The sequence below is a fragment of the Dipodomys spectabilis genome, unplaced genomic scaffold, assembly GCF_019054845.1.
Source record: "Dipodomys spectabilis isolate Male_0828 unplaced genomic scaffold, ASM1905484v1 ptg000010l, whole genome shotgun sequence".
Lineage (NCBI taxonomy): Eukaryota > Metazoa > Chordata > Mammalia > Rodentia > Heteromyidae > Dipodomys > Dipodomys spectabilis.
Genome location: NW_024870687.1, coordinates 1579103 through 1595216, shown reverse-complemented (window position 1 = coordinate 1595216; position 16114 = coordinate 1579103). Strand labels below are relative to the sequence as shown.

Sequence of the window (16114 nt, the reverse complement as noted above, 5' to 3'; positions counted from 1 at the left end):
TTTCTGCAAACAGGCAGGTATATTTAAAGAATTATGCTCATCTTATCCATTACTGGAGGAAGAGCATCCAAAAGAGCAACCCCTACTAGGAAGAACAACTCCTACTTATTTAGCTTCATTCCTATGTAAGGCCAGTGTTGTCCCCTGTATCCTCATGCTGTACATTACAACTCTATACCGGTTCATCCTGTATATCTACTATCTTCTACATTGTGACCTAAATGCCGCAGCAATTCCACTTTGCTTTACTTTTCAAAAAATTTCACTCTTAATGTTTGAGGTTGGTGTGTGTGTGTGTGTGTGTGTGTGTGTGTGTTTACAAAAATCAGAAGACAACATTTTTCCTCATTTACAATACATCTTTCAGGTCATTATAAGTTGTGGCTAATGGGAGAAGTCTCTTGCTATTTTAAGGATGAAACAGAAAAATATATTTGTGCATGAACCACAGTTGTTTATTAGTCTGTAGTTGAACACTGAATTTCGATTTATATCTTGGCTGTTGTTGTGAATAATGTGAATAACAATGAACTACAGATATATTTATGAGTTACCCAGAGAGAAATAATCACATGATTGGTGGGTCAGGTGATATTTCAACTTTGGATTTCTTTAGAAAACTGCATACTACTTTCTACAAGGAGAGTATTAACCTGTATTTTGACCAAGAGTGTAGAAAATTTCCTTTTCTCCACACTCTCACCAGCCAACCTTATTACCTTTTGAGTTTTTTTAAAGGGCATGTTTTTACTGTGTGCAATACCCAAGATGACCTCAGACCCAAATCCTTTTACTCCAACCTCCTAAAAGCTTCGAATTACAAGTCTTTACCACCACACCTGGTTCCTTTGATTTTTTTGATAAGAGTTATAATAGTTATGAAGTAGTATCATAGTAATTTTGAATTGCATTTCTCTAATGACTTTTGTTTACAAAACATTAAGCCAGCATAGAAGTTGTATTAAACACAACTTTGTAAACTCACTGGCGATTTTCAGAACTTTTTGGTAAACATATCTATTCAGAAATTTTGACAATTTTTAATCGTTTCTTGTTAATCTCATCTTTAATCTCTCTGTACAAAATCAATAATTTCAAGGTAGTAGAAAGGAAAAAATAAAGCAACTCCTAACATTTTTCAGTTTTCAATAACATGATATTGCTTAAATCATTTTCTGTTAATGCTTGAGACTATATAACTCAATTTAGTTAGACCTTATACAAGGCTATGTATTTTATTTTACGTTGATTTTTCTTTCCAAAACTTGTGTGACTAATTTCCCTTGGTTTCTTTCTGTCTCATGTAGTTCAGATTTCAAACTGAAGAATAAATGGAAGGAACAAACAAAAAAAAATACAGTTCCTCTCATCTGATGATGCCTCTACAAGAATGAGGAAAGACCTATGACAGAATATCAAAAAGACAATTCATTCTTCTAGGTCTTCTTTATCTTTGTGGTGTAACTTAAATGATGTAACTTAAATGGAAGGAAGCAAACCAAAAACTTAGTTCCTCAAATCTGATGATGCCTCTACATGAATGAGAAAAGACCTATGATAGAATATCAAAAAGACAATTCATTCTTCTAGGTCTGCCTTATCTTTGAGATGTAACTTAAATGATGTAAAACACAATATACTGCTCAGATACTTTTGTTTTATCAGTTTTGTACATTTTCTTTTGGACTTCATCTCAGTCTACAACATTCCTTCATTATTATGTCCCTTATATTTTTACACTAACAAGACTTAAGATAACCAGTTTGATTTACAGCATGAGAAGTTATCTACCCGGCTTCCTTGGAAGTAGAGCATGATTAATAGATAGTATTGCTCACTACATGTAATGGTTTCTGTAATACTTATGACATTCTATTTAGTATTTAAAAAAACTTCTGGCTAAACTCAAAGCTCATGCATAGAAGTTTATGTTAAGTATTTTACAAGTTTTATTTCTCTTAATTCTTAAGATAACATTTGCTATAATGCTAATGTTATTACTATTTTAGTGTTGGGAAAAATTGTAATTAAAGGCACTAAGTGCATGGCCCAAAGACACACAGTGAGGAAGGAAATGAGTCAAAGTTTCCAAAAGTCTTTCAGCAATACACAAAAGGTAGGTAAATTCTTCCCATTCTCTTACACTCTCAATTCAATATTCATATTGTCCAAGAAATTATAGCATAGCAAATATTGCCCATGGTGATTGTTTTCTATCACATTTTGTCTTCAACACAGACTGTGTTGGTGACATTGGGTTATCATGCACAGAGCTGAGCTTCTAAATTGACGTCCAAAGAGAGACAAATTTCTTCTGTCCCACAGTTCCAGTTTCCTTTTTTAAAAAGTACCAAAACTTTTAAATATCATCACTTACTATCTTTTAAGAATCCAAAAATGAAATACATTCACATTTAATCAATCCAAAATGTTTTAAAAGTAGGAGATAATTAAACAGGCCCCCATGAAGTAAATTTTCTTCTACTTTTAAAATTATGCTGAAAGCCTTGTATTGGCTAGTCACACCTGTAATCCTATCTACTCGGGATAGCTACTCAGGAGACTGGGATCTGTGGATAACCATTGGAAGTCAATCAGGGCCAAAAAAAAAAATTCATGAAATTATTTTTCAAAATTTTTATGAACTAGCAAAGACCCAGGAAAGAAAATGTAGCTCATATAGTACCTCACCAACCTAGAGAAGAAAGGCCTAGTAAGACCTTTAAGCCCTGATTTCAAACTCTGAGCATGCCAACACACATGCATGCACATGTGTTCACGTGCACACATTTTTTCCCTTCCCCTCCCCAAATTAGAGAAGCGTACATACAAGAGGCAGATGCACCAACTTCAAATACAGAGAAAACAAGGGTTATAGCGTGGGGAAGGAATATACAAAGAAACGAAAATTCACATCGCACATTATAAGTATGTTAGTAACAATAGCAAGAAACAAAAAAATACTTGTTTCCCTATCGTGGGGTTCAATTCCCTTAACATTATCATTTCTGTTCATATGCACATAGCTTTTGACCTTGTCTGCTTACCCCAGACATATATTCGTTATTGAAAATAAGGGAAACCATGGGACCTGTTTCTTTGGGCTTGGCTTACTTCACTTAATAAATTTTTTTCCAAGTCTTTCCATTTCCTAACAAATGGGGCAATGTCATTCTTTCTGATGGAGGCATAGAATTCCCTTGTGTATATACATCACATTTTCTTGATCCATTCATGTAGTGGGGACAGCTGGTTGGTTCCATATCTTAGCTATGGTAAATAATGCTGCAATAAACATAGTTGTGCTGGTAGTTTTAGTATGGTCTTGTTTGTGATCATTTAGTAAATCCCCAAAAGTGGGACTGCTGGGTCAAAGGGGAGCTTTATGTGGAATCTTTTGAGGAACCTCCATAATGCTTTCCAAAGTGGTTGAACAAGTTTACACTCCCACCAAGAATGTTGTATGGTTCCCTTGTGGCCACATCCCCTCCAGCATCTGTTGTTGTAAAAATATGGAACACACCACGAATTTGCATATCGTCCTTGCACAAGTGCCATGGTACTCTTCTCTGTATTGTTTCAATGTTAGTGTATGTGTAGCTGAATTGAGCACAGAATATTTTTTATATCAAAAGTGCAATTGTGGGGGCTGAGAAGGTAGCTCAGTGGTAGAGCGCTTGCCTTGCATGCATGAGGCCCTGGGTTCGATTCCTCAGCACCACATAAGCAAAAAGAAAAAAGCTGCAAGTGGCGCTGTGGCTCAAGTGGTAGAATGCTAGCCTTGAGTTGAAGAGCTGAGGGACAGCGCCCAGGCCCAGAGTTCAGGCCCCACGAATGGACCCCCCCCCAAAAAAAGTGCAGTTGGATTTTATTAAACTAGACAATTCAACAAAAAGTAAGTTCAAAAGAATTGTCATGAAATTTTAGAACCATATATTTCTTACATAAGCACAAATTTAAGAATAAAGTCAAGATTGACATGTCAAAAACAAAATAATTCCAGATATTTGTTGCTCAAGAAATGTGTAGGAGGGGGATTCAATTATTCTATACAAGGCACCTGTCATAATGAACACTGCACCAAGTGTTAAGGTTTGTTAAAAGTTTTAATGTTTTAAATATATTTAATTTTGGGAATTTGTTTACATATGCCAAAATTAGGACTGTTTGGCAGGTATAAAACTTTTCCATAAAGTATTTAAGATTTATGGTAGCAGACATATACTACTAAGTATGTACATTTCAGAGTTTCGAGAAACTTTATTAATGAGAAGTTGCAAAGTTTTTGTGTAAAGAAGCAGAATGAAGTGTTAACACTTTGTTAACTACACAGGCTGTTAAAACTTTAGGGCTTCCTCAGTTTATAAGTTAACGAGGAAAAATGATGATATAAGCCATAAACAAATAATGAGAAGAGCCATAAATAGTAATCTTAGTGGATAGCTTTAAAGACTACTCATATTCTATAAAACTCTTGTTGAACATCACAACCTCAGTCAGTGTTAAATGTACAGGATTATGAGAAAATAGTAAAATCTACTATGTAGTACACTTCAAATAGTGAAAACAGTGATAATATTTTTGTTTTTTATTTTATTAATTATTAACATTTAATTATTGTTTTCTTTATTTGTAGCATTGTTTTACTTGTTGAAATATAGTACAACTTTTTTGGGGGGGTCCGGTCGTGGGGCCTGGGCGCTGTCCCTCAGCTCTTCAGCTCAAGGCTAGCGCTCTACCATTTGAGCCACAGCACCACTTCCGGCTTTTTTCTTTTTCCTTATGTGGTGCTGAGGAATCTAACCCAGTCCCTTATGCATGCAAGGCAAGTGCTCTACCGCTGAGCCACCTTCCCAGCCCAAGTACAACTTTTTGTAAATCATCATTAGGAGGTACTTTGAGAAGGTTACTTGGATGGTCAAACCAATTTTTATAGGTGCATGTTAATTTACAAAGAGGAAAATTAAGATCAAAATATTTATTTAAAAAATTATCAAATAGAGTCTGAGTCAGAAGTTTTGATAAATGTCCACACCTAAAATTTTATCCCTAGGCTGAAGCAGCGGTATTACAGAGTTAAGGCCAAAACAGTGATAGACTGTGGTTTGTTCTTTATTTTGATTTTGTTGGTCATGGGGCATGAACTCTGGGGCCTGGGTGTTGTCCCTCAGCTCAAGGCTAGCGCTACCACTTGAACCACTGCACCACTTCCATCTTTTTTTGCTTATATGGTGCTGAGGAATCAAACCCTGGGGCTGATGCATGCAAGACAAGCACGCTACCACTGAGCCACCTTCCCAGAAACTGTGTTTTAAAAAATCATCTAAACAACATTTGCTTTCTGCTTTGGGTAATATAATGAGAGATATAAATATATTTTTATATTTTTGTGAATTGTACTTCTAAATTTATACTAACTTCAGCCACTTTATCCTTTTCAAAGTCATAAATATCTCTGAGAGTTTGCTTCAGTGAAGATTGTTTTTGCATTTATAATTTCTTCTGAGTTATTTTTATTTTTATCAAAATAACTTTATATTTCATGTTGATTTGTTATCATATATCAAATACCTTCAAATGTACACATAGAGTCTAAAGATAGCAGTATGAATATTCTCATACACCTCTTGTTTGTCTGTTATGCACTTCTAGTATTGTGATATTTCTCTCTCTCTTTCACTCTCTCCCATTTCCTTTCTTTCTCTTTCATGCTCCATGTCTGGTACTTAGAATTTCGGCTGGTCTACTATTATCCTTCAGGATCCACTAGTTTTGTGGGAACATGATAGCGACCATCAGTTACCCTTGCATTCTTTAAGAGTTATAAGAGTGACTTGATATTATTCTTTGCCATAATAAATGGCAAAACAGCAGATTTAGGAATTCCTTTTCACTTTTACTATTATAAATTTTATCTCATAGGAATCATTGGGATGGATAAGATACTGTTAACCTGTGACCTAAAAGTTCTTTTTCTTTTACAAACAACCTTTTTCTTTTATTATCAGTTAGTAACTACATATAATGAAAACAAAGCTAGCCTATGGAAAGTGGACCGAAGTTGCTCACAGGGATGAAAAACAAAGGAATGTGGGAAGTGTGTACAAAGGATGCCCATCATAGAACACAGATCCTAGGAGCAATTTATCTTGTACACTTCGTGAGAAAGACAATGTGCTGTGAACTATAGATTAAATCACTGAACAACTGATATATATATGCACATATTTTTGTATATGTATATTTATTTATATATGCGCACATATGTGTATATGCCCTTATATATGTACACATGTATGTTACTGTACACACAAATACACACGTACATGTACACATGTATACATGCACACATGGAGAAAGACACATAGATACAGCCAACACAAATTTCACTAGTTGTTGAATATGCCTCAAATGGAATGCTGGGAACAAAGTATGTTCAAGATGTATTTGTCTCTAAGCATTTTTTTACCACTCTCTTATCTCTTAAAACTTGTACATTTAGAGAGATTCCACTTGCAAAATGCAGTACAAGGGATAGCAAATCACTCAGAAAACTCAGTAAGTAAAGTTCATATGGTGTTTCCTTGCTCCCCACAGAATGCTTGCTCTTGTAGAAACTCCAACAATCAAAGTAGCAGGAGAATGCCCTGGTAAAGAATAAAGTTATAAGGCTTTAAATGGCATCCTTACTTGAGCTTTTTCCAAGGACTGGATTCTACACATACATTTAACCAACTCATGTGAAAAGTCTTATGTGAGAAATGCTGACTAAGGTCTTGCTGATTTCCTGGCCAAGAAAATAAGAAAAAAAGAAAATATTTTTAATGTTTTAAAGTTTGAGAATAATTTGTAACCTGTCAATAAATGTGTAGAACACAATTATACCAAGTAACAAAAAATGATGGTGTTTCATTTATGTGCTCTTGGCCTTCATGAGTGATTTTAGGTGTGTCTACACAAGTAGAATCAGCATAAATCAAGCTAGCACTTCTTCATTTAAGATATAAGGAAAGGATACAGGTTGACCCATTCTAACAATGAGATGTACAAGACAGTCTATCAAGGGGTGGGGGGTGAATGGGGAAGTTGGGGAGGGGTGAAGGAATGGTATGGTAGAGGAAAAACAAATGAGGGGGTAACAATGCTCAATAAGAAATATACTCATTACCTTACTTAGGTAACTGTAACTCCTCTGTACAGTATATTTACAATAAAAAATATATATTAAAAAGATACAAGGAAAACTTCTGTACTTATAGGAAGTTGTATTTATCACTCAATATCAGTAAGGTATTCGTTTTAGGACCAAAGGTATATGAAAACTTTGGATACTCAAATTCTCTACATAAACACAGTATAATATTTACTTTAGAAGTAATTGCTATGAAAATTTTTACTACATTCTAGGTTTGTAATGAAACATAAAAATATATGCACTATCAACAGATACAAATTTTTTCAGATAAATGTTGTTTGCAGTTTGTGGATGGAATTAGGAGAGCAATTTTGAAAAGCACAAATTTCATCACCAAGACCGGTCTGCAAATTTTAACACGGAGCTAATACAGCATCATTGAATAGTATGGAACTCCAAGGAGAAATACTTGAATTGAGACATTATCAGAAAAGGTAACCACAGGGGCTGGGAAGGTGGCTCAGTGCTAGAGTGCTTGCCTTGCAATGCATGAGGCCCTGGGTTCGATTCCTCAGCACCACATAAGCAAAAAAAAAAAAAAGCCAGAAGTGCCACTGTGGCTCAAGTGGTAAAGTGCTAGCCGTGAGCTGCAGAGCTGAGGGACAGCGCCCAGGCCCAGAGTTCAGGCCCCACAACCGGACTCAAAAAAAAAAAGAAAGAAGGAAAGAAAGAAAGAAAGAAAGAGAGAGAGAGAGAGAGAGAGAGAGAGAAAGAAAGAAAGAAAGAAAGAAAGAAAGAAAGAAAGAAAGAAAGAAAGAAAGAAAGAAAGAAAGAAAGAAAGAAAGAAAGAAAGAAAGAAAGAAAGAAAGAAAGAAAGAAAGGAAGGAAGGAAGGAAGGAAGAAAGAAAGAAAGAAAGAAAGAAAATGTTACCACACAAGGACTTTTTAGAAATGCAGCTGCTAGATTTTCATGGAGAGCTTTCATAACACTTTGTGAAGCACAAATCAGAACCTCACTGAAGTGTAGATGGATTTCCCTCTCCTTCCTGTCATGGTTAGTCATTATCAATCAACATATAGCTAATCTTGAATTATCCTCTAATAACAAAATGTTGATGGAGTGTTTATATGCAGAAAACCTGGGAAGGCTAACTTTTTCCAATTATGACATTCTGTATTCTATGACCCAGCAGAGAGTAAACTAGGTAAGCATCCATTTACAGCCTTCTGAATAATTCTGATTCTGCCCACATCAGTTATCTATCCATACCTGTGCCCGAGCGAGAGGATTTTAAAAGAATTTAGTGATTTACAATTTAAACTTAAATATGGAATGAAATTAGTTCCAATGCATTACATTAAGATATTTAGAAACAACTGGAAAACCTAAAGGTCTATTGTTGGGTCTTCGTGCATCTTTGGATGGATGGGGTCCGAGGAGAGGTAAATGCGAAGTGAAGTGGGGCTGCTCGCCCCATTCCCCAGCACCCCATAGCCCAGTAGCCCAGGAGACAATCAGACTCAGCCGGGAGTCAAACCAAGCAGGAATTCGTTTATTAACAGGGAGCAACCCCTTTTTAAAGCAAAAGACTGCATGGGAGGAGAGGAAATGGAACCAACCAATGACTGAAAGGCCACACCTTATCATGCACCTAAGCTTCCATGAGATGTTTACACACTGAACCTAAACAAATCCAGCTCTGCCCACTCAACTTCCTCTCAGGGCCATCTTTGCTATCCCCCACAGTCTATAAGATTTATTTTTATTGAAAGTGAAGGAATATTGGAATTTGGTTCTCTACAGTTTAAGAAATTTGCAGCAGATTTGATACTTACTTAATTTTGTATATTGAAAGGAACAAAAGCCTCAATAATATGTCAGTACTATCCTCTTATTTATCTCTAAAGGTTTATGCTTCTGGTCTCTTAATATTAAAACTTCAAAAAATTATCTTTAGCAAGTTGTGCAAAGGGGTTTCAGTTCATCATGTCAGTGTTGAATAGAGTGTATGTGCATTTCAATGTTCAGTGCATCTGGATCATTGTCAAACTTTCCATTTTTCTTCCTTCCCTTATCCCAACTCCACCTATCCCTTCAAGTTTCCTACTTATATTCTCACATATGTACATTGAGTGTTATAACTGTATTAGTCCACCATTTCCCTCTCCATCCTTCTGCCCTACTTCCTGTAAGCCTAGATCCCCTTTTAAGACTTGTTTCAACTTCATGGTGTTTTGTTAAATATCTCTACCTTTGGCATTTGGCTATGGGCTTGCCACCTCCTCTCTTCCATGTTTGACCACATAAATGAGTATATTTCTCCACATTTCTAATCTCTGAATGGCTGACATATGTCTATTTTACTATTTACCTTCTGTCCTAAATTTAGAATTGCACCTTCAGGGCCATCCTAGAGACCTTTATTCTTCTCTACACACTGAAGATGGAAAGGAAATAATTTCCATGCTCTCAGCATTATGCTATCCATCATGAATTTTCATCACGTATCACTTCAGCAGACGATGTTTAGGGACAATCTTCAATTTCTGATGATAGGAGCACGAGTCAGTTTTAATTATGCAGATTCCACTATGTAGTGAGCCTTGTAGTCTTCTAAATTTTCAATAAATTTCGAGTAACTTTTTATTAATAATTTAAAAAGTTTTATTTCAGTATTTGAAATACTGCCCCAATTATTTTAAAAGTTTCACAATAAGCTAGACTGAACTTCCCCCCATTTTCCCCACTAGTTCAAGTTAAGTCTCCTTTGGCTTTATTGTTTGAGAGGCCAAAGGAAGAGGGTAAACAGAGAGATGATATTACTCAGATATCTTCTTCCTCTTCTGTTTCTGCTATTCTTGTTGAGAGGAAGACTGTAGCAGGGACCAAAAGTGATGCTTGACTTCACCATACAAGGGAGCATTCCTGGCATGTCAATTATTGTTTCTCAGAATAATTTAAACTGCTTACTCTTGCCTTCTCTGTAACAGTAACCTAACTATGGCTTCCTTGGTGTGGGAGGAAGCACACTAACTGGTTACTACCTGGAAACTGGTATTTTATATCTCAGCTTACTACCAAAAATATAAAGCTTTGGCTACATAAATGCAAAGGAACTGATTGTCCAACAATACCTTAGTGAGCAGTAGACAATTCTACCCAGCTACCCTCTCCTCTCATATCCTCCCTTTCACTCCCCTCCACTCATTTACCCATCCCTTCTTTCTTTGTCTCTCTCCTCCATATTAATCTCTATCTTCTCTCTTTTTCTTTTCCAGTAGCAAGTGATTTGGTTTATCAGACAACACATACACAATTGAACAAATATTTATTTCTCCTCTTTTTGTGATTATTTATTCTTAAGAAGTGAGTTCTAGCACAGCACCAGTGGCTTACACCTAGATACTCAGTAGGTTCAAATTTGACAATTGCAATTCCAAGCTATTTTAAGTAGATAAAGCTAAGAGATTCTTTTCTGCACTTCTGGTAAAAGGAAGACGTGAAGTTATAGCTCAGTTGGTATAGAGCAAACATTGAGAATAAAAGCCCAGATAGAGCTCAAGGCCAGGAGTTCAAACCCCAGTGCCAGCACAATATTAAAAAACAAAAACAAAAACAAAAACAAAACTGAGTCCTTTGTCCTAGAAGGGATATTTCTCCAAAAATTCATACCCAGGGCAATTTTCAAGGCCCAAGACTATTTGTAAGGCTCTTTCACATCTTAAACCGATTCCTCTGCTTGATTCATATTATGGAAAATAGGAGTCACACTACACATTTAAAGTATGTGCATTGCTGAACAGCTCTTCACATTTTTAATGTAAAGGAAGCATCACAGGAATTCACCTCACTTGGGTGAGTTAGGTTTGACTCACTGACAGACTTTTGCAAGTAAATGAGGGTCTGTTTGCATGTAAAGAAGTCTATACAGATGGTTTTCTAGGAGAGAGAACAAGGTAGCTGTTGTCCAAGTTTGAATCAGAGTAAGTTTATTCCTATGATATGGTAAAGAGAAGCTCATCTCATAGAACACTATGCAGACAGTAATTTCAAAAGGATTAAAAACCCATGTCTATGTTGTGAACAGCCAAGTTTTCACAAACAAAAAACAGTTTCCTGAGCCATGAAAATATAAGTTAGAGCAAAGGGAACTATGTTAAATATAGTTAATGACTAAGTGACATGTGTAATCACAACTAAACTATAAATTTTTCATCATGTCCCTAACAAGAATCGCTAAGATAGGACTGCCTAAATCTGTCATAGAGGACTGGGTTCATGCAATTATCAGTTTTGTTTAGGGTCCAATGTCTTCTACAGTTGCTTGGGTTGCAAACCGCTCACACCACATGCAGTGTCTGGAAAAACGTGCTGTCTTGCTAGGCACCTAAGGGATTTTTGTGCCACTGTGAATATTTATCGTTTTTTAATTATACCTGTCAGTGTGAAGTCATTTCATGATAAGAATAATAGTTTCTGTACCCTTTGTTCCACTAACAAATCTCAGATATAAATATAGCAGGGAGCCTGTAGCTCATGCATATAATCCTAGCTACTAAGGAAGCTGACATCTGAGGGTCACAGTTCAATGCCAGCCCAGGCAGGAAATTCCAAAGATTCTTATCTCCAATAAACCACGAGAAAACTGTAAATGGCACTATGTCTCAAGTGGTAGAGCTCTTGCCTTGAGCAGAAGAGCACAGGGACAGCACTCAAGCCCAGAGTTCAAGCCCCAAGACTGACCAAAAAAAAAAGTATGCATATATATATATATATATATATATATATATATATATGTATAAATGATGAGATGAATTGCATTTAAATATAAGTCAATATTTATGGTACACATTTAAAATATAACTATATGATATATTTATAATATATACATATATTTATGTATAAGATCATATTGGCTTAGGGGTGTTTGTGTGTTTGTATGTGTGTTTGTGTGTGTGTGTGTGTGTGTGTGTGTGTGTGTGTGTGTGTGTATAAGTGTCCGGGATACCTACCCTCATCTCTGTGGTGCCTCATCCTCCCAGCAGGGAGTGCATCCAGGATCTTGACCCCAAGGAAGGTGGATGGGGGAAGGTACCTAAGGTCACATCCAGGTGGATGATCCGAATTCTGTCCTGCAACCTAAGCCTGGACAGATAAAAGAGAGGAGAGGTTTAGGGGAACATCAAGGGAAGCCCCTTACCTTTGGCTACAAGTACAGCAGAAAACTGTATCCATCTTTCTTAGTAGTCAGATAAAAGGTGTACACTGTTCATTTATTTTATGATTGTGTTAGTCTTAGGACTTGGATTCAAGGTCTGGGTGTTATCCCTGAGCTTCTTTTGTTCAAGGCTGAGGCTCTACCACTTGAGCCACAGCACATCTGGCTTGTGTGTGGATTTGGAGAGGGAGGTGATTTATGGGAGATAAGAATCTCCTGAACTTTCCTGCCCAGCCTGGCTCTGAGTCATGACCATCAGACCTCAGCCTCCCAAAGAGCCAGGATGATGGATGGGAGCCATGAGCCTCTGACCGCCACCATCCATTTATAATGCCTTAGGCCCAGGGCCAGGCCACCCACACTACACCTCCTTGTTGGGAGTAGGAAGCAGACATGAGTGGGTTTGATACTTCTACAGCTTACTTATCTTTGAGCATTGTTCTGGGTCACTCTGATGTGGCTTCCTTCTTATCCACAGCAATGACTTGGCTCTGTCACAAGAACAAATTTTCTCCGGGAGGTGTCAGGTCTTGGGTCTTTCCTCAGCACCCCACCCCCCTAACCAAAACTACACTCCTCAGCAAAAGGTATTAGACATGGAGTGTTTTCATTGTCTTATAGCCAGGCCCTGACCAGATAGGTGGGGGTATGGGTCAGAGTCCCGGGATTGTGCTGGGCAGAGGGACAAGGCAACATCTCATCCACTTTCCTTCAACGGTGTAGCAGAGGGATGTGAGGAAGATTCAAGGGATGGACAACGAATAACCATCACAATCTAGCCGGGGCACAGAGGGGCTTACCTCATGAAGCTGGTTCAACAGCCTGAGCGAAACAGCTCCTGACCCTCAGCCCACCTCCAGAATGAGAGGGACACCTTCGGTTCCAGCCACATGGGGATGCTGGGCCACCTCCTCCAGCACCTATTCAACCAGTCCCTGATAGAGAAAGAGAGAGAGAGAGAGAGAGAGAGAGAGAGAGAGAGAGAGAGAGAGAGGGAAAGAGGGGGGAGAGAGAAAGAGGGAGAGAGGAGAGGGAGAGAGGGGGGTGAGAGAGAGAGAGAGAGAGAAAGAGGAAGAGAGGGCCAGAATTACACTTAAGCCAGGTGCTGGTGGCTCAGGCCTATAATCCTAACTACACAGGAGGCTGAGATGTGAAGATCATGATTCACAGCTAGCAGAGGCAGGAATGTCTGTGAAACTCTTATACTCAAAGAACCAACAGAAAACCGGAAGTGATGCTGTGGCTCATGTGGTAGATCACTAGCCTTGATCTAAGGAGCTCAGGCACAGCATCCAGGCCTCAAATTCAAGCCTCACACATGACAAAAGTGGAGCTCCCACCACAAGAAGTGGGCTGAATAACACTCACTGTCCTAGGAAGTATGGCAGAGAAGTCAGGCCGAGCTTCCTGTCAGCTGGAGGTCATGAGTAGGTCACCTGGCTTCTCAATGCCTTATTTTCCCCAGCTGCAAGACCGAATACAGTGAAGGATCCCCTTCCTCATGGGGATAGGTTAATGATGAAAGACAGCCATGTTTTGTTTCATAATCCTATACCTGTTGCAGGATTAATAACAGACCCCATCTGAGCCCTTTCTAGGTAACTTCCTGTCATATGCTCACAGAATTTTTGAGAACCATATCTTACAGCTGCTCCCTCTGTGCCTGGCCCAGCTCTAGAGAGCCCTCTGTATTAGTCCCTTGTTTCCTCACAACTGTCCCGTGAGGAGACTGAGGTCCAATGGTCGACATCCAACCCAGAGCTTCACCTGTGGTCAAGAATCGTGGACTAAGAGATTTGGACAATCCATCTAAAATGATAACTGAGTGGGGCGCTAAATGTCTACCACCCCCACCCCACACACACACAAGCACACCTCCACCGTCCTTTGCAAGCAAAGATGTTTTACTTTCTTTCTTTTTGTTGGTTGTGGGGCTTGAACTCTGGGCCTGGGTGCTATCCCTGAGCTCTTCAGCTCAAGTCCAGCACTCTACTACTTGTGCCACAGCACAACTTCCAGTTTTCTAGTGCTTTATTAGAGAGAAGAGTCTGAGGGTCTTTCCTGCCCAAGCTGGCTTTGAACCGTGATCCTAAGATTCAGCTCTTGAGTACTTAGGATGACAGCCATGAGCCATTGGCACCCAGCCAAAGATGCTTTTCCATGCCTGTCATCTTATCCCCTCAGGAGACTGAGATCTGAGGACTGCAGTTGGATGCACCCTTGGCAGCAAAGTCATTGAGAACTCTTACCTCCAATTAAACACCCAAAAACGTTGCAAGTGGAGCTGTGGCTCAAATGGTAGAGTGCTAGCTTTGAGCATAAAAAAAGGGATGGGACACAGGCCCTAGTTTTAAGCTTTTTCTAGCATAGATGCACCTAAGAAAAGGAAGCAGGTGAGCACATGGGAGCTCAAAGCTCACACATAATACTCAAGACTCACAGAATAGACCCCATCCTGCTCTGATTCTCTAGATTCTATGTCCTAGATCATGGCAGTCTTAGATGAGACTGACCATGCACCAAGTCAGGACATTCAAGTACAATCTCATACTGAGGATCCCATGACCTCATCAAGGACTCAAGATCTCTCACTGTCCTGCCTCGACACTGGGCAGTCAGGTGAGATCTAGTTATACAACTACAGGATACGGGAATGAAAGGATTTCTCAGCCACGGGATGCAGACTGGAGGGCTCTAGGTCCCTCTCTCTCAGGGAGGAGAAAAGGGCCCATCCATCCCAGGAATGTTCCTGGGTTGTGAGTATTCTCAAAGAAACAACCCTGCTCCGAGCCCACTGCCTCTGGTTTTCCCACGAGCCTCGACCTTCAGTCGGCCCTCTCTGAATCCCAATCTGCCATCTAGATTAATGGCTGAGCAAGGAAAGAGATCCACCTTACCTCTGAGGATGGCAGTCACGGGGCCCTAGAGTCCCCTAAAGGAAGTCTGAGGGCAACATGGGTCTGACTCTCGCACTCATTCCCTGGGTGTCCTGTTCCAGTGGCCCACTTACCTCTGTCTCTGGTCGAGGAATGAACACTGCAGGTGTCATCTTCAGATTTAGCCAGCAAAAGTCCCAGTCCCCAAGGATGTACTGCACAGGCATCCTGCAGCGGATGACAGCCAAATCGTCAACGGTGAACCCAGAGTGCCAGGACTTTTCATAGGCATGTGGCTGTGTCGAAGGCTCTATCACTGATGGTCTAGGTTGTCAGGTGAGGTCATGGCTTCAATGGCCTGACACACTTGATCTGGGATTGTCCTCCCTCTTCATCTTCCTGCTGATCCCTTGCCACCCCCCTCTTGACACTCCCTCACCCTATACCTCCTTAGCCCTTGGACAGTTTCTTCTTATCTGACCAGAAAATAAATTTGGTGAGCCAGGGGAGATTGAAACTCTGTGACCCACCCTGAGCCCTAGGGTCTACCCGAGGCTATTTCCCTCTGCAGTCAGCGACCACTCAGATCTTGGATGTCATGAAGTTGCTGATGTCATGAACGGGTCAGTAGCTTGGTCCTACATACTAGCTTTAGGCTCAGAAACTATCCCCACAGATATTGTGAATGGTTGGCTCCCTTGATCCAGGGACTCCAAACCAAGGCTTGCATGCTCCCTTCTTCCTTCCTTTCCTCCTCTTCTCCCTCCATCCTTCACTCCTCTCTTTCTTTTTCCTTTCTTTGTGTCACTCCTGGGCTTGAACTCAGAGCCTGGGTGCTGTCCCTGAGCCTTTGTATTCAAAGCCAACAGTCTACAGCTTGAGCC

At 39.3% G+C, this 16114-nt stretch overlaps 1 non-coding gene across 1 annotated transcript; it reads right to left on the bottom strand.

The window, feature by feature from the left end:
* Positions 1-3506: 3506 nt before the first annotated feature.
* LOC122128110 lies at positions 3507-3613 on the bottom strand. The gene has a single exon (XR_006151362.1). It is a non-coding gene; the product is annotated as a U6 spliceosomal RNA (small nuclear RNA).
* Positions 3614-16114: the final 12501 nt, after the last annotated feature.